The sequence below is a fragment of the Morus notabilis genome, unplaced genomic scaffold, assembly GCF_000414095.1.
Source record: "Morus notabilis unplaced genomic scaffold, ASM41409v2 Scaffold75, whole genome shotgun sequence".
Lineage (NCBI taxonomy): Eukaryota > Viridiplantae > Streptophyta > Magnoliopsida > Rosales > Moraceae > Morus > Morus notabilis.
This window is the reverse complement of record NW_010361425.1, coordinates 837,113-850,147: the sequence shown is the minus strand read 5'-3', so window position 1 is coordinate 850,147 and position 13,035 is coordinate 837,113.

Here is a 13,035-nt window from a genome sequence, read left to right as displayed (position 1 = left end):
AACTTGATATATATTTGACTTTAATCTATTCGGGACCGGAATTAATAAAATCGTTTTCAATACGTAAACCAGTCCAATAGAAAACCAAGATGATTAAATTATAACATTTTATAGATGTCTTTCTACCTGTTATTAATAGTAGTATATGGTTGTGAACCGCCTTAGTTTTTATAGGGAGATTTGATATTTTTCCTTTAAATTAATCTTCATTAAAATAAATAATTAGCTCCATCAATTCAACGGTCAACTCACTATCCTTAACGTGATTACGATGTAATTGCTTTTTAAGTTCAGGTCTTCTATGTTTCAACACAATGCTTAATTGAGATCTATACGGAATTAATTAACGACTGATTAAGCTTCAGCATCATGTTTAACATAATAACTCGCTCAGATAATTAAGAAAATAATGGGGTTCTCATGTGTATACCTTTAAAATAACTATTATTTGTTTTTAAATAAAAGTAGACCGAGCTGGGGTGATGAAATTTGAGCACTAATGCTGCGGTTGTGTGTTTGATATGTATAATTAAAATCTTGTTTGGCTTTCTTATTCCACTTTTGGCCCTTAATTTAATCTCTTAATGATGTAACAGTTTTTTTTTTTTTTTTTTTTTTTTAGAGGAATATTGATATTTGATATAGAAATCCACTTTTTGTTTGATATGGCTGGCTTTATAAAATAATATTGGTGCTCTTCACATCATATTTGCATATCCTGTGTGTTCAATTTGATGAAAAGTTTTTTTTTTTTTTTTTTTTTTTTTAGAGGAATATTGATATTTGATATAGAAATCCACTTTTTGTTTGATATGGCTGGCTTTATAAAATAATATTGGTGCTCTTCACATCATATTTGCATATCCTGTGTGTTCAATTTGATGAACAATTTTGTTTAGTCCACAATTGGATTCAAGTAAGCGTTATAATATTAACTTAAAAGGGAATCAAATTTTGATTAGTTCAAGATTGTTTTTTTTTTTTTTTTTCCTTCTTCTTGTCTTATAAGGCCGTTATCTGGTTGAATAGTTTTAAATCGTCCAATAGATTTTTTTTTTCTTTTTTAAAAGGTTTGATTATTCGTCTGTCAAAAACATCATACTATAGCAACAACATAAATTAATGGGGTGAGTGATAGACGCCGTAATCCTTGACAAAAAAGGGGAAATTCTATGTTAAAACATTTAAATTAGTTCCAATCCTTTAAGGAAGAAAAATATTAAACATAACCAAAAAAAAAAAAAAATCAAATAAATTTTCATGGAAGCAAAGCCTTATACTTGGTCTTTTTGCTATGTACATTATAGATTGCCCACATATGACCAATTACTATAGTGCAAAGGGCACTCACTGCAAAAGAATAAAATTCGGTTCGCGACACGATTTTTTTTATTTTTTATTTTTTTTTTTGTGTAATTTGTTCGAATAAATATATAAGATAGACATAAACAAAGCATTCAAATGCTACATTTATATTAAATATGTGTAACACACAAATAAAATGACGTAATACACTCTGTTTATTAAATAATTTGCTAACTAGACCTTAATATCCATTTACCACTTTATATTAATCGAGCACAGCATTCAGGTCACCAGAAATAACCTAAGATCTTTGACTCCGAACATGTTTTATGATAAAAAATACTTTCCATGAAATATCTTATTTAATCATAATAAAGATGGACATCCAATAAGAAATATCTTTCCAGAATATTTACACCGATTAACATTCTTCCATTGGACAATTTTTTTAGCTCTTTTCATCGAGTTGTTTAAATAATTTTGATACGCGATTATATGCAAATATCAAGTTAATTATACTTGGTGTGGGATGCCGATTCTAGATGTAACAATCTAGTTAGAATTTGTTTAGATCCGGTCATGCTAGTTAGTTGTCGTCTCTCCGTATTTATTTTGAAAATAATAATAATAATAATAATAATAATAATAAGAGGATTGTGGAGCAGTTTTTAGGCCAGTTTAGTTGCGCTGTAGATTTTAAAAAAATTATTATTAGCTATACTGAAAAAAAACAGTTGTTACAAAAAACATGTGAGTGTTTAGTAAACTATAATTATAATAATATTGATTCTAGGGGTATTATGAAAGTTTATTAACTGTACTTTAAGGTGATTGTCGCACAATCTAAAAATTAAAATTATTTTTTGACTGTTTCTAATTTTAAATGTAAATTCTTTAAAAAAATTTTAAGAATAACTTTTTATAATTTTTATCAAATATAAATTTTAACTGTGAATAGCTAGAGAATTAATTTTTGAGCTTTAAAAAATCACTACCAAACATATCATTTGTCTTATTGGAAATTTGGAACAAAATATGGATAGATCCGCAAATATTGCTTTAATAATCACTGCTCCATTATTTGGTTTGCCATTAGGGGGCAGATTGGTCATTCAAAAACAATACTGACAACTCACCTGCATAAACTCAAGTGAGCTATTTCTTTTCTTTTCTTTTTTTATAATTAAGGCTATTTCTTTTCTTTTACTTACATCATGCCATGTACTCTTTTTACTTTAGAACTCTAGAAACATCTTTAAAATATATGTTTTTTTTTTCTCATCGGCTTATCTCTTTTTAATAAGTAAAATAGTTAAGTGATTAGTAAATTATAATATAATTTTTAAAAACATAAAGTTTATAGCATAATTTCATATCTTAAGCTTCTAACAATATAAAAAAACCTCAAAAATACCCCTTTTATTCACATCTCTCTCATTCCTACCTCTCTCTCCTTTTCTCTCTAGCCAAGTCCACCATGGTCGGCACTAGCGACCATCATCGGCGACTATTTTCTGGCGGACGTCTTGGTGATCGTTTTCCGGTGCCCGTCTCCAGTGACCGTTTTTCGACAGTTGTCGTCGACGACTGATAAATACCGTATTTACCATATTTGTCTAAAAATCTGACGGCCGGCTCCAGCTACAGGTAAATACCATATATACCGGTAAATATTATATTTACTAGGAAATATGATATTTACCATATTAATCTGAAAAATCTGACGACCAGTTAAAATCCAGTCACCGACTTCGGCAACTTTTTAACACTGTATTTACTGATAAATACCGTATTTATCAGTAAATATCATATTTATCCTATAATTCAACTATAGACTATGACGACTGTTTAATATTGTATTTACCGATAAATACCGTATTTACCAGTAAATATTTAATTATTTTAAATTTTGTAAAAATCTAAAGAAATTCGTAGAATTACAAAAACTTCTACAAATTAACTAATATTACAAATTGATCCAAAAAATCTCTAAATATGTACCAAATCAAAGTCCCCAAATCAAAATCATGAACCCTAATCCCCAAATCAATTCCAAATTCATAGGCATTTACCTGTAAATATTTTAATTATCTAACAATGTTGTATTTTCTTAATAATCCGGCCACTAGAGCAGATGCCGGTAAATACCGTATATTTGTATATGGTATTTACTCAGAAATTCAAAACGCTCCCTACTAAAAATCATGAACAACACACACAAAAAATACCACCAAAATCTCATATCTCATATCAACAAAAATACACATATTTGCCTGCAAGGTTGCAATGGCCGCGGTTCTGGTGACCTTGGTTTTGCTTCTCATGCAGATCTCAGAGCGATTCGGTCATCTTCGTTGCAGTTCTTAGAGCCACTCCATCTCACCGTCCCGTCGTCGTCGCCAAAGATATAGTCATTATAAAATGAAAAACAAAATTGTATTTAAAGCAAAATATGACACGTAGAATTACATTTAACCATTTGGAAAAATGTCCATTCCATCCATCATGCATATGTATAGTTTCCACTTTCCATATAGGTGTAAAAGATTTAAATATAAAAAACGACATACACGACCTCTCTAGAATTTTTCTCTATTATGTCAAGAATCTATTATGATAAATAATGGAGAATGGAAATACTAAATTAACTTCACTTTTTGTTGGACTTATTTGAGAAAATAAAAATAAATAAATAATAATAAGGACAAGTCAAAAAGAAATGAAAAATGAAATTGAGCATTATTTTAAATTTTTCGTTTACTAAAATAAACCGATGGACTACTAATAAGAAAGGACAAATAACTAATCGAAAACATTTTTTATACAATCTAAACAAGCCATATGCATCTTGACATTATATGTACTTATTATATAAAACTCAAAAACATAAAATTGATGAGTTCTAATTCCTAAATCCAACATATAAGGAGGCCAAAGTTTCCCTTTCCAACTTCATGAAAGAGAAAAGAAAAATAAAATAAAATAAAATAAAATAAAATAAATGGGGAAAAGAACAAAGCTTAGTGGAGAAAACAAGGTGTAGAAGGAATAATCATCTCATCATGTTTTCTCTCTCTCTCTCTCTCTCTCTCTCTCTCAAACTTAAGGATGGTTTTTTTTTTTTTTTTTTTTTTTTTTGTTGGTAAATAAGCTTTCAAACCTTAAGGATGGTTGAACTAGTGGTCCATTCCAATAATAAATCATTTGCCATATATATTATTAGCATCATAATAACAACATAAACATTGATTTCCCGGAATGAGAAGATATATATTGTAGTACTATTCCATTACGCGGCGATTTTAGGAGATCAAAGTGCCCTACAGCAGTAAGACATACCTAACTACTAGCCCACAATATAAATAAAGAATCAAAGAAGAAAGAAAAGTACTTGCTCTATTGAATTATTTCTAGAAAGTTGGTTTTATTAACTTAGTTGGGTTGTTTCCCATAGATGTTCCTTCAAATTACTACAACTTTCTTTTCTTTGACAACAAGTTTTCCTACAAATGGTTGTGCTATTTTGCATAGTCGGTTACCAACCTTCATGATATCCTCTCATTCTAAACATAACGTAAGCCTTATGTAAGCATTCTTTTGTGCTTTGATTAATCGAACTATAAATGTCAATTTCTTCAACTTTTATTTGGACTCCTACGTCCTTGCAATTACTCTTTAAGCTTTCTTGTATGCGACATATACATAATAAAGTATCGTTATTTTAACCGTGAAATATTAATCCGATGGCTGTAATAAATTAGATAGTTAACTAAATAAATTATGAAAATTAACGAAATTGAATTTTTATAACGTCACATCATCAAATTTTTATATTTGATGGTAATTATGGAGAAAAATGTAACCATTAAAAATTTACTAGAATTCATCCAAAGAAGACTGAAAAATTAGTACATGCATCGTGCCCTTGATTTATCTATGATTTACTGATCTTAGCTAGTACTACATTATTGTATACTCAATGGTCATTGTTATTTCTCCTCAAATTTTGTGAGTTCAATGCATGGTGACTATAAACATATCGATCTAATATATTGTTGTACTCATTCCTAACCCCTATTGTTGTCAATTTCAATAACTCGTCTAATAACATTCTTTTGGAAAACTATAACTCATTGGTGACTACTTATGAGAAGAAGGGGAAGTATATATATATATATATATATACACTTTTTATTTTTCGGTTTCTATTTATTCTAATTTTCTTCATGTTGCATGCACCTAATGTAAAAAGTCTTAATCATTCTCATAATATCTGTTTCTTGACCCCAAGCCTCTCATAATAAGACCACAAACGATGTCCGATATTGCTTTTTGGTCAAGGCCTGCAACAATCCAAAACACATCTAGCTTGAAATCAGTTGGAACATAGGTCAAGGATAAGGTTTGAATGATGAGCCTAAACATGAATCTTTTTACCAGAATCCAGAATTTACTGCTTGGAAGCATCTGGAAAAGGCTAGTTTCTGTAATAACAAGTCGAAAGAAACATTTTTGAGCTCGAAATATGTATTATCACTTGTTTATATGACAATTTATTTCCCAATAATACATTTTTGGTTTTATGTTCTTTGTACTGTGTATCCACTGTGGAGTCTAATCATACGGGTCGTGGGAAAATATTAAAAAAAAAAAAAAAAAAAAGAGAGAATCTTATGAGAGAATAAGAATGTATCATCAATAAATATCCAACAACTGCTCCATTGGGTGGGACATTAATAGAATAAAAGGAGATTCAAATCTCTTCATTCCTTTACACACAACCCCCAAGTTGAAAGGTTGTAAGTTTACGAGTTCAAATCTATTATCCTCATTTACATATATCGGTGGTTGTCTATCCACTATTTATTTATTATGTTATTTAAATTTAAGAATTTAACCACACGAATAAGAACAGAATACTGAAAATACTTAAACAATTCACAATGTGTTAAAATTTAATTGGAAAGACAGTTACTAAAAGTGTCAAAATTTAATTAAAAAGACAGTCACCAACACAAAAAATAGGATATCATATCTTTATTAGCACAACACGTAGGTAGAATACGCCCCAAAAAAGACGCACTTGTAAATCTAACAAGAATCCACCCTCAGAAAAAGAAAATTAAGGAAAAAAAAAAAAACTTTTTGTGAAAAAATTTCGTTTGGGCAGTAAGAATTTCATTTCCTGTCATTCTTTTAATTTCAAGATCAAACCCATTTTTCACTAATCCTAACATTTGTAGTACTAATGAATGATGTACATGCACCAACAAATTTTTTTTTTTTTCATAAATAAAAAATAGAAAGAAATCTGACCACAAGACGCTTTAGAAAGCCAACTTAGTATCTCCTTATAATTGAGCAATCCCGTCACAGCTACTAGCTAGCTTTTACGTGCCTTTTTCTAGTGGCTTTCTAACGATACAAGTAAAACAAATGGAAAGAAACAAAAAGAAAGAAAGAAAGAAAGACAAAGACCTAATTGGAATGTTACGAATAATGACTCTTTAATATACTATACTGTAGTACCAAAATTATGGTTGATACGGTAATAATTAATTAATATTTGCCAAGTGATGTGGACATTAATATTGCATAATATCAATTAAAGAAGAGAGAAAGAAAAAAAATAGACCAATGATATATGAAATAAACAGAAGTACTAGCCTAGATTTGAGAACATGCGCGTTTGATTATGCATTGTATATTAAAAAATATATATATCTGAAAATCTTTCAAGATCTACAGTTGTAAAGACATAAAATGGTGACTAATTAAGCCCAATTTGGTTAGTATAGTACAAACATATATACTAATGTCAAAGTCTTTTAATCATATCCATATTTTGAAGAAAATGGCATGTGTGTAGAAGAAATCATTGGCTTAATTCTAAGAATAAAAGAAGCTTTTGAGTTAAAAGTTCATGTAATGGAGGAGCAAGGATTACAAATTGCTTTAAGATTTTTGTTCTTTCTTTTGCTTTGTTCCTGTGGAATCATGACCAAGTGAAAAGTGTTCATATCTTGAACTAACTCGTAAAGCGTTCATTTTTGACAATAGCAACTTTGAAATAAATGCCTATCTTTCTTTTCAACTGGGTAGTAAATAGACCAAAAGCTTACCTTTTGGGGGGGGTCCTTTTTTTTTTTTTTTTTTTTTTTTTTTTTTTGGGTATGAAAAATGAGGGAGGTACTAGAGGGGGCAAGTCAAGCTCTAGTTCCACTTAGACAAACTCTTGAGAAACTAGCTAGTTGATGAGTTGGGACTTGACTCTAAGCAAATAATTATATAGACTGGCCCACACCCACTTTGGCTAAATCGAAATTTACCAAATAACTTGCTTGCCAAAACTAGAAAAAAAACAAGCAATATAGAGCAAATTACTTGCGAAAACAAAACAAATAACAAAAATACAAACGATAAAAGAGCAAAAACCCCACAAGAAACCCAATGTTCCCAACCTCCAACATGCCATACCTTTATGCAAATTAACTCCATCCTCTCACTTTGTCTGCGCAAATCTAGTCCAACATTGCATTAGCTGGTCTTGAATAATTAATTTTATTATATTTGTATAATTATTTATTTCTTTTGTATTGTAATTAAGTATTAGAATCCCACATTGGCTGGAGATATTAGTATGATCCACTTAATAAGGTGAGGGCAATCATCCCCTAATAAGCCGGTTTTGTTAGGTTGAGTTAGGCCCAATATCTTTTAATTTCTGTAAAATGGTATCAGAGCAGACCCAGTTTTGCAATGTTGGGTCCCCCAATATCGACATATTCGCAGCGGTTTGGCATGGTCCACGCTGTGCGTGAGGGGGCGTATTAGAATCCCACATTGGCTGGAGATATTGGTATGATCCACTTAATAAGGTGAGGGCAATCCTCCCCTAACAAGCCGATTTTGTTAGGTTGAGTTAGGCCTAATATCTTTTAATTTCTGTAAAATTAAGCTCATTATTATTATTATTATTTTAGGGAGTGAGCCCAAAAATTATAACTCACTAAATATCAAACAAAAGCAATTGTCTCACTCAATTAGACGACAATGTAATATGAATGGTGGGTGTAGTGTCAATAGTGATGGGTATGATTAATTACTTGCAAAATCATCTCTTATTAAGACCTTCCTGTACCGCTACCTTTTAATGCTTTGATATCAAGAATTGAAATTGTGATTTAATTTGTAACTGACTTAATTATGAGGAAGACTTATGGATAATACTTTTAAATAACATAATCTTAATTATAAAAATTTAAGAAAATAACAATCATATGTTAGAGTTTTTTTTTTTTTTTGTACTTGACTATTTACTCATGTAATTTTTTTTTTTAACTGTAAATAGTTCGAGAGAAGAGATCACAAGAAAAGGATGGGTATGCTTGGTTTGAATAAATTGTGAATAAATTCTAGAAATTTATATTCTAAGGCAGTATACAACAGGATTTTTTTTTATTTTTCTCAAAAGAAATTGATGGTGCATTTTTATTAATATATGATGATCGACATATATAAAAACGTTGTATTCTGCATTCTCCAAAAATTTACTGAAGTTTTAGCAAAAATTTCAAGTGTAGTAACACCAGCGAACAACATGACTACAAGATCTTTTATAAAAAGAGAGGTTGTTTCTTATATATCACAAAAAATAAAGTTAAATAAATAATAAAAAAATAAAAAGAAAGAAAAGGGGACAGTTTACCCGTTGTCACATAAAGTGCCTCATTCGATACTTTATATATGGTTACTTCAAAGACCAATTATTAGTTAACCAAAAAAAGATATAGTTTTACCGAATAAAATTTTTCAAATATTCATAATTTTTTATTGTCATGAACTTAGGTTAAAAGTCGAATCAGGTAACTATTTTGATGTGTATGTCTTTCTTTTCTCTTAGTGAACTTCTCTGGTAGCTAGGACCAAAAAAAAAAAAAATACTATTAATTTTTTATTTTTAACCTTAGATTTGTATTAAAAATTATATGTTTTACATACTTTTTTATCTTATTTGATTGTAACATGATCCGACATTACCGATAGGACTGATTTACCAAATAAATTCCTCTTTTTTTTTCCTTATTCTATCTTATATTTAGTTCTAAAATCCACTGTATTTTACCGTAATGTCTAACACAAAAACCCTTCACAGCTCAAGCACTAGAACAATCCGAAGATTTGGCTATATAAAAGTTTTCCCAATATTAATGAGGTTTGGTTATGGGGCTTGACAGAATCTGGACTTTTTATAGCCTTGCCAGATCGATATGGCCCTTATAAAAGTCGATTATTCAATAACGGTATTTAAATGCAATAAAATCAAATTCAAACGTGTGCTCATCTTAGTGGTAGCTAGCCGTTGATTGCTTTTTAATCTGCCCAAATTTAAATGTTCGGCAAAGAAAAGTACAAATGTGTCCCCAAGTTTTGGATTGGATTATAGAGCTCTCCAAATTCAAATGGAGATTTAAGAGTCAAATTGAACAAAATTTGGAGACAGAGATATAAAAGAAGATTCTAAATAGAAAGGAAAAGTCAGATGTCTTAATGATTTGCTATTAATTTCGGTGATGGAAAATTTCCTGTTCACACGATTCAATGTCACATGGAAAGCGTCAGAACTACATCACGGATTTAAATATACGAATAGTAAATGCCATTTACATCATTACCTCATTTATTTTATCGATTCAAGTTTTTAATTTTAAATTTTTAAGTAAAAAATTCTCAAAAAATATTACATTTAACTTTTTTTGTTACAGTAAAAATTTTTAAAAAATATCACATCTCAACTCGAATTGAAAATTTAAATCCGTGAAGTGAACGAGGTAATAAACAACATTTCATTTCTTTTTCTTTACGTGTATGTGAGTATTTGGGAGAATCCAAGGACTATTAAAGATAGATAAAGAAGGACCATTCTTTGAGTTTAATTTATGGATCTAAATCCAACATGTCTTGTCAAAAAATATTTTATCTTAAATATTTGGGCTAAATTCATAAAAAAGTCTTTGATTTTTTTTCTTTCTTTCTTTCAAATAGTTTTTTCATTTTTTTTTTAAATAAAAAACAATGGAAATGTTTTTTCTAAAAAAAAAGTTCGATTTTTTTTTATTTTTGTTTCTATATTTTTAAAATTATTTTAATCTTAATTTCGACAAAGGTCGACCACGACCATATCGCAACCTTAATCTTAATTTCGAATTTAGAAACAATAAATTTTAGTTTTGAGAGAAAAAAAAAATCCTGAGAAACAAGAAAATTTTCTTAGTTTTAAATCAAATAAGATGAGGATGATTTTAAAAATAGAAGCAAATGACAATTTATTTCTTTAAATAAAGGGAGGAGATGACTAGATCGAAGAAAGGACGAACATCATAGAACATAAGATTAGCAAATATGTTTTCTAGAAGAAAATTACTTTTTTTTTGTTTAAAAAAGAAACAAAAATTCTTAAATAGAATGGGGCCTGAACTACCAACATTTATGTTTGGTAGGAAAGAAAAGTAGAAGGAAAGAAGAAGGTGGAGGGATTTTGGGAGGGAAAATGAAAATATAAGTTGTTTGATAGGAGAGAAAAGAGAAAGGAAGAGAAAATAGAGTGGAAACCACTATTTTTTCCTTCCATAAGTGGGCAGAAAATAGGATGAAAAATGGATACAACTCATTAAAGTGAGCAAAGTTACTAAACTACTCTTTTCTCCATCAACATCCAAACAAAAAATTTAAGGGTATAAAAGTAATTTACGAGTAAGATTTTTTTTTTCCTCCCAATTTAACTTCCAATACCAAACAAGTGAAGGTAAACTCATTTTCTTTCCATCTTCTCATACCAAACAACATAAAAGAAAATCAATTTCCTTTCCATCATTGTTATTTTCCATCACTTCCATATTTCATTTCTATCATATTTTCTTTCCTTCCTACCAAACATAGCATAATAAGTTTTCTTATCAATTTATTCAAATTAACTTTGGCACGTGATTTTAGTTTAATAATCAAGAAAATAACTTTGCATATTTCACTTTTTCCATCCATTTATTTAACAAGAGGACTAAATTTATCACGTTTAATTTTTAGAGACTAAATTTGGTACTAGTTCTAAAGAGAGAATAAAGTTAAAAGAAATTTTGATGAATTTAACTCTAAATATTTTGACAGCCTAAGTGTTAAAATTATGTGGATAATCTCGACTGAAATCATAGTATTGTCCCGGCAATTTTACCCTTCATATGTTTTAGTTTCATGAAAATATGTTTTATATATATATATATATATGTAATTTGCATCATTTTCGCTGATAAAAGGATTTAGATCCAAACAAGTTTGGTTTCGTATATTTGCCTAGTAATTCAAATATTAAAGAACATTCCTTTGTCTTGCTCTTTTCTCACAGTGCCTTTTTTTTTTTTTTTTTCTTTTCGGAACTTAGAAACTCCAGGCTTTAACTTTATTTTATTCCGTTTGGAAAAACTTTTAATTTCCTTCCAAAGAAGATGATAATTTTTTTCCCGTTACAACTACTTTTTCTATTTATCATTTGAAAATTCCAGTGTCAATTACAGGACAAATATTTTCACTACTCCTAATGTGGCTCTTAGTTTTATATTTCAATTTGTTATTTATATTTCAATTTATTAAACATGTAACCTCAAAAGTCCAAATAAATAAGATCAAAGTACTAATATTAGAAAAACATATTGTAATATATTATTTTAATAAATAAGAAGAATATGACGTACCCCTAAAAGCAATAGATGTTTCACCATTTGAATCCAAAAAGAAGAACATTGTATTACTATTAACAATGTTTCTTATTATTACTGTTAAAAAAATAAACTTATTACTATAATTCTTATGCATAGTTTCAACCACGTGCTAATATTGACATGTTTTCTTTTTTCTAATGGCATAGACACTGTTTTCACTTAGAGCCCGTTTGGTTGGATGATTCGTTCTCTGATTTGAATCATGATTAATAGTTCGTTACAGTATTTTCTCTCATAAAAAATACACATAAATAAAAAATAATTTTAATTTATGAACCAAACAGACTCTTATTCAATACCTAAAAAATGAAAAATAACAAACAAATAAGTGGACGCCATTATATTAAGAAAAAAAAAATATTAACTGTCATTGTTGTAAGTCTATGTGATTAGACACAACTTATATCTCAACCAATCGCAAACTATCGGGCAACAATACACAAGGTGCATGTAATGATGAGTAGCTCCGACAATAAACGTACAAGAGAATACAACTAGTGGAATATCATTATCATTCAATAATTGTAATGATCTTTACTGTATGTACTTGATAAATTATAAACCGTTAATTATGTAAAACAAATATTAGTTTCTCTGAATTTTATGTCGTGTTTGGAATTATTATTGTTTTTGTTTTTCACGTTTTCTAAAAAAGAAAAAATGAAAATGATTTTAAAACAGTGTTTAGTACAATTAAAGATAAAAAACATAAATGAAAACGATTTTTTAATTTAATGTAAAATGAAAGAGAAATAAAAAACGACTTTTAGTTATTTTTCATTTTTTATTTTCGTTTTATCCTCTCTCGAGCAGAGAGAGCGAGAGAGAGACATTAATGAGTTTTTTATACTGAAAGTAATCTCTTAATAAAACTATCAAACACATTTTTAAAAATGATTTCTGTGTGAGATTGAAAACGTTTTCATTTCTATTTTCATATAAAAAATAAAATCATTTT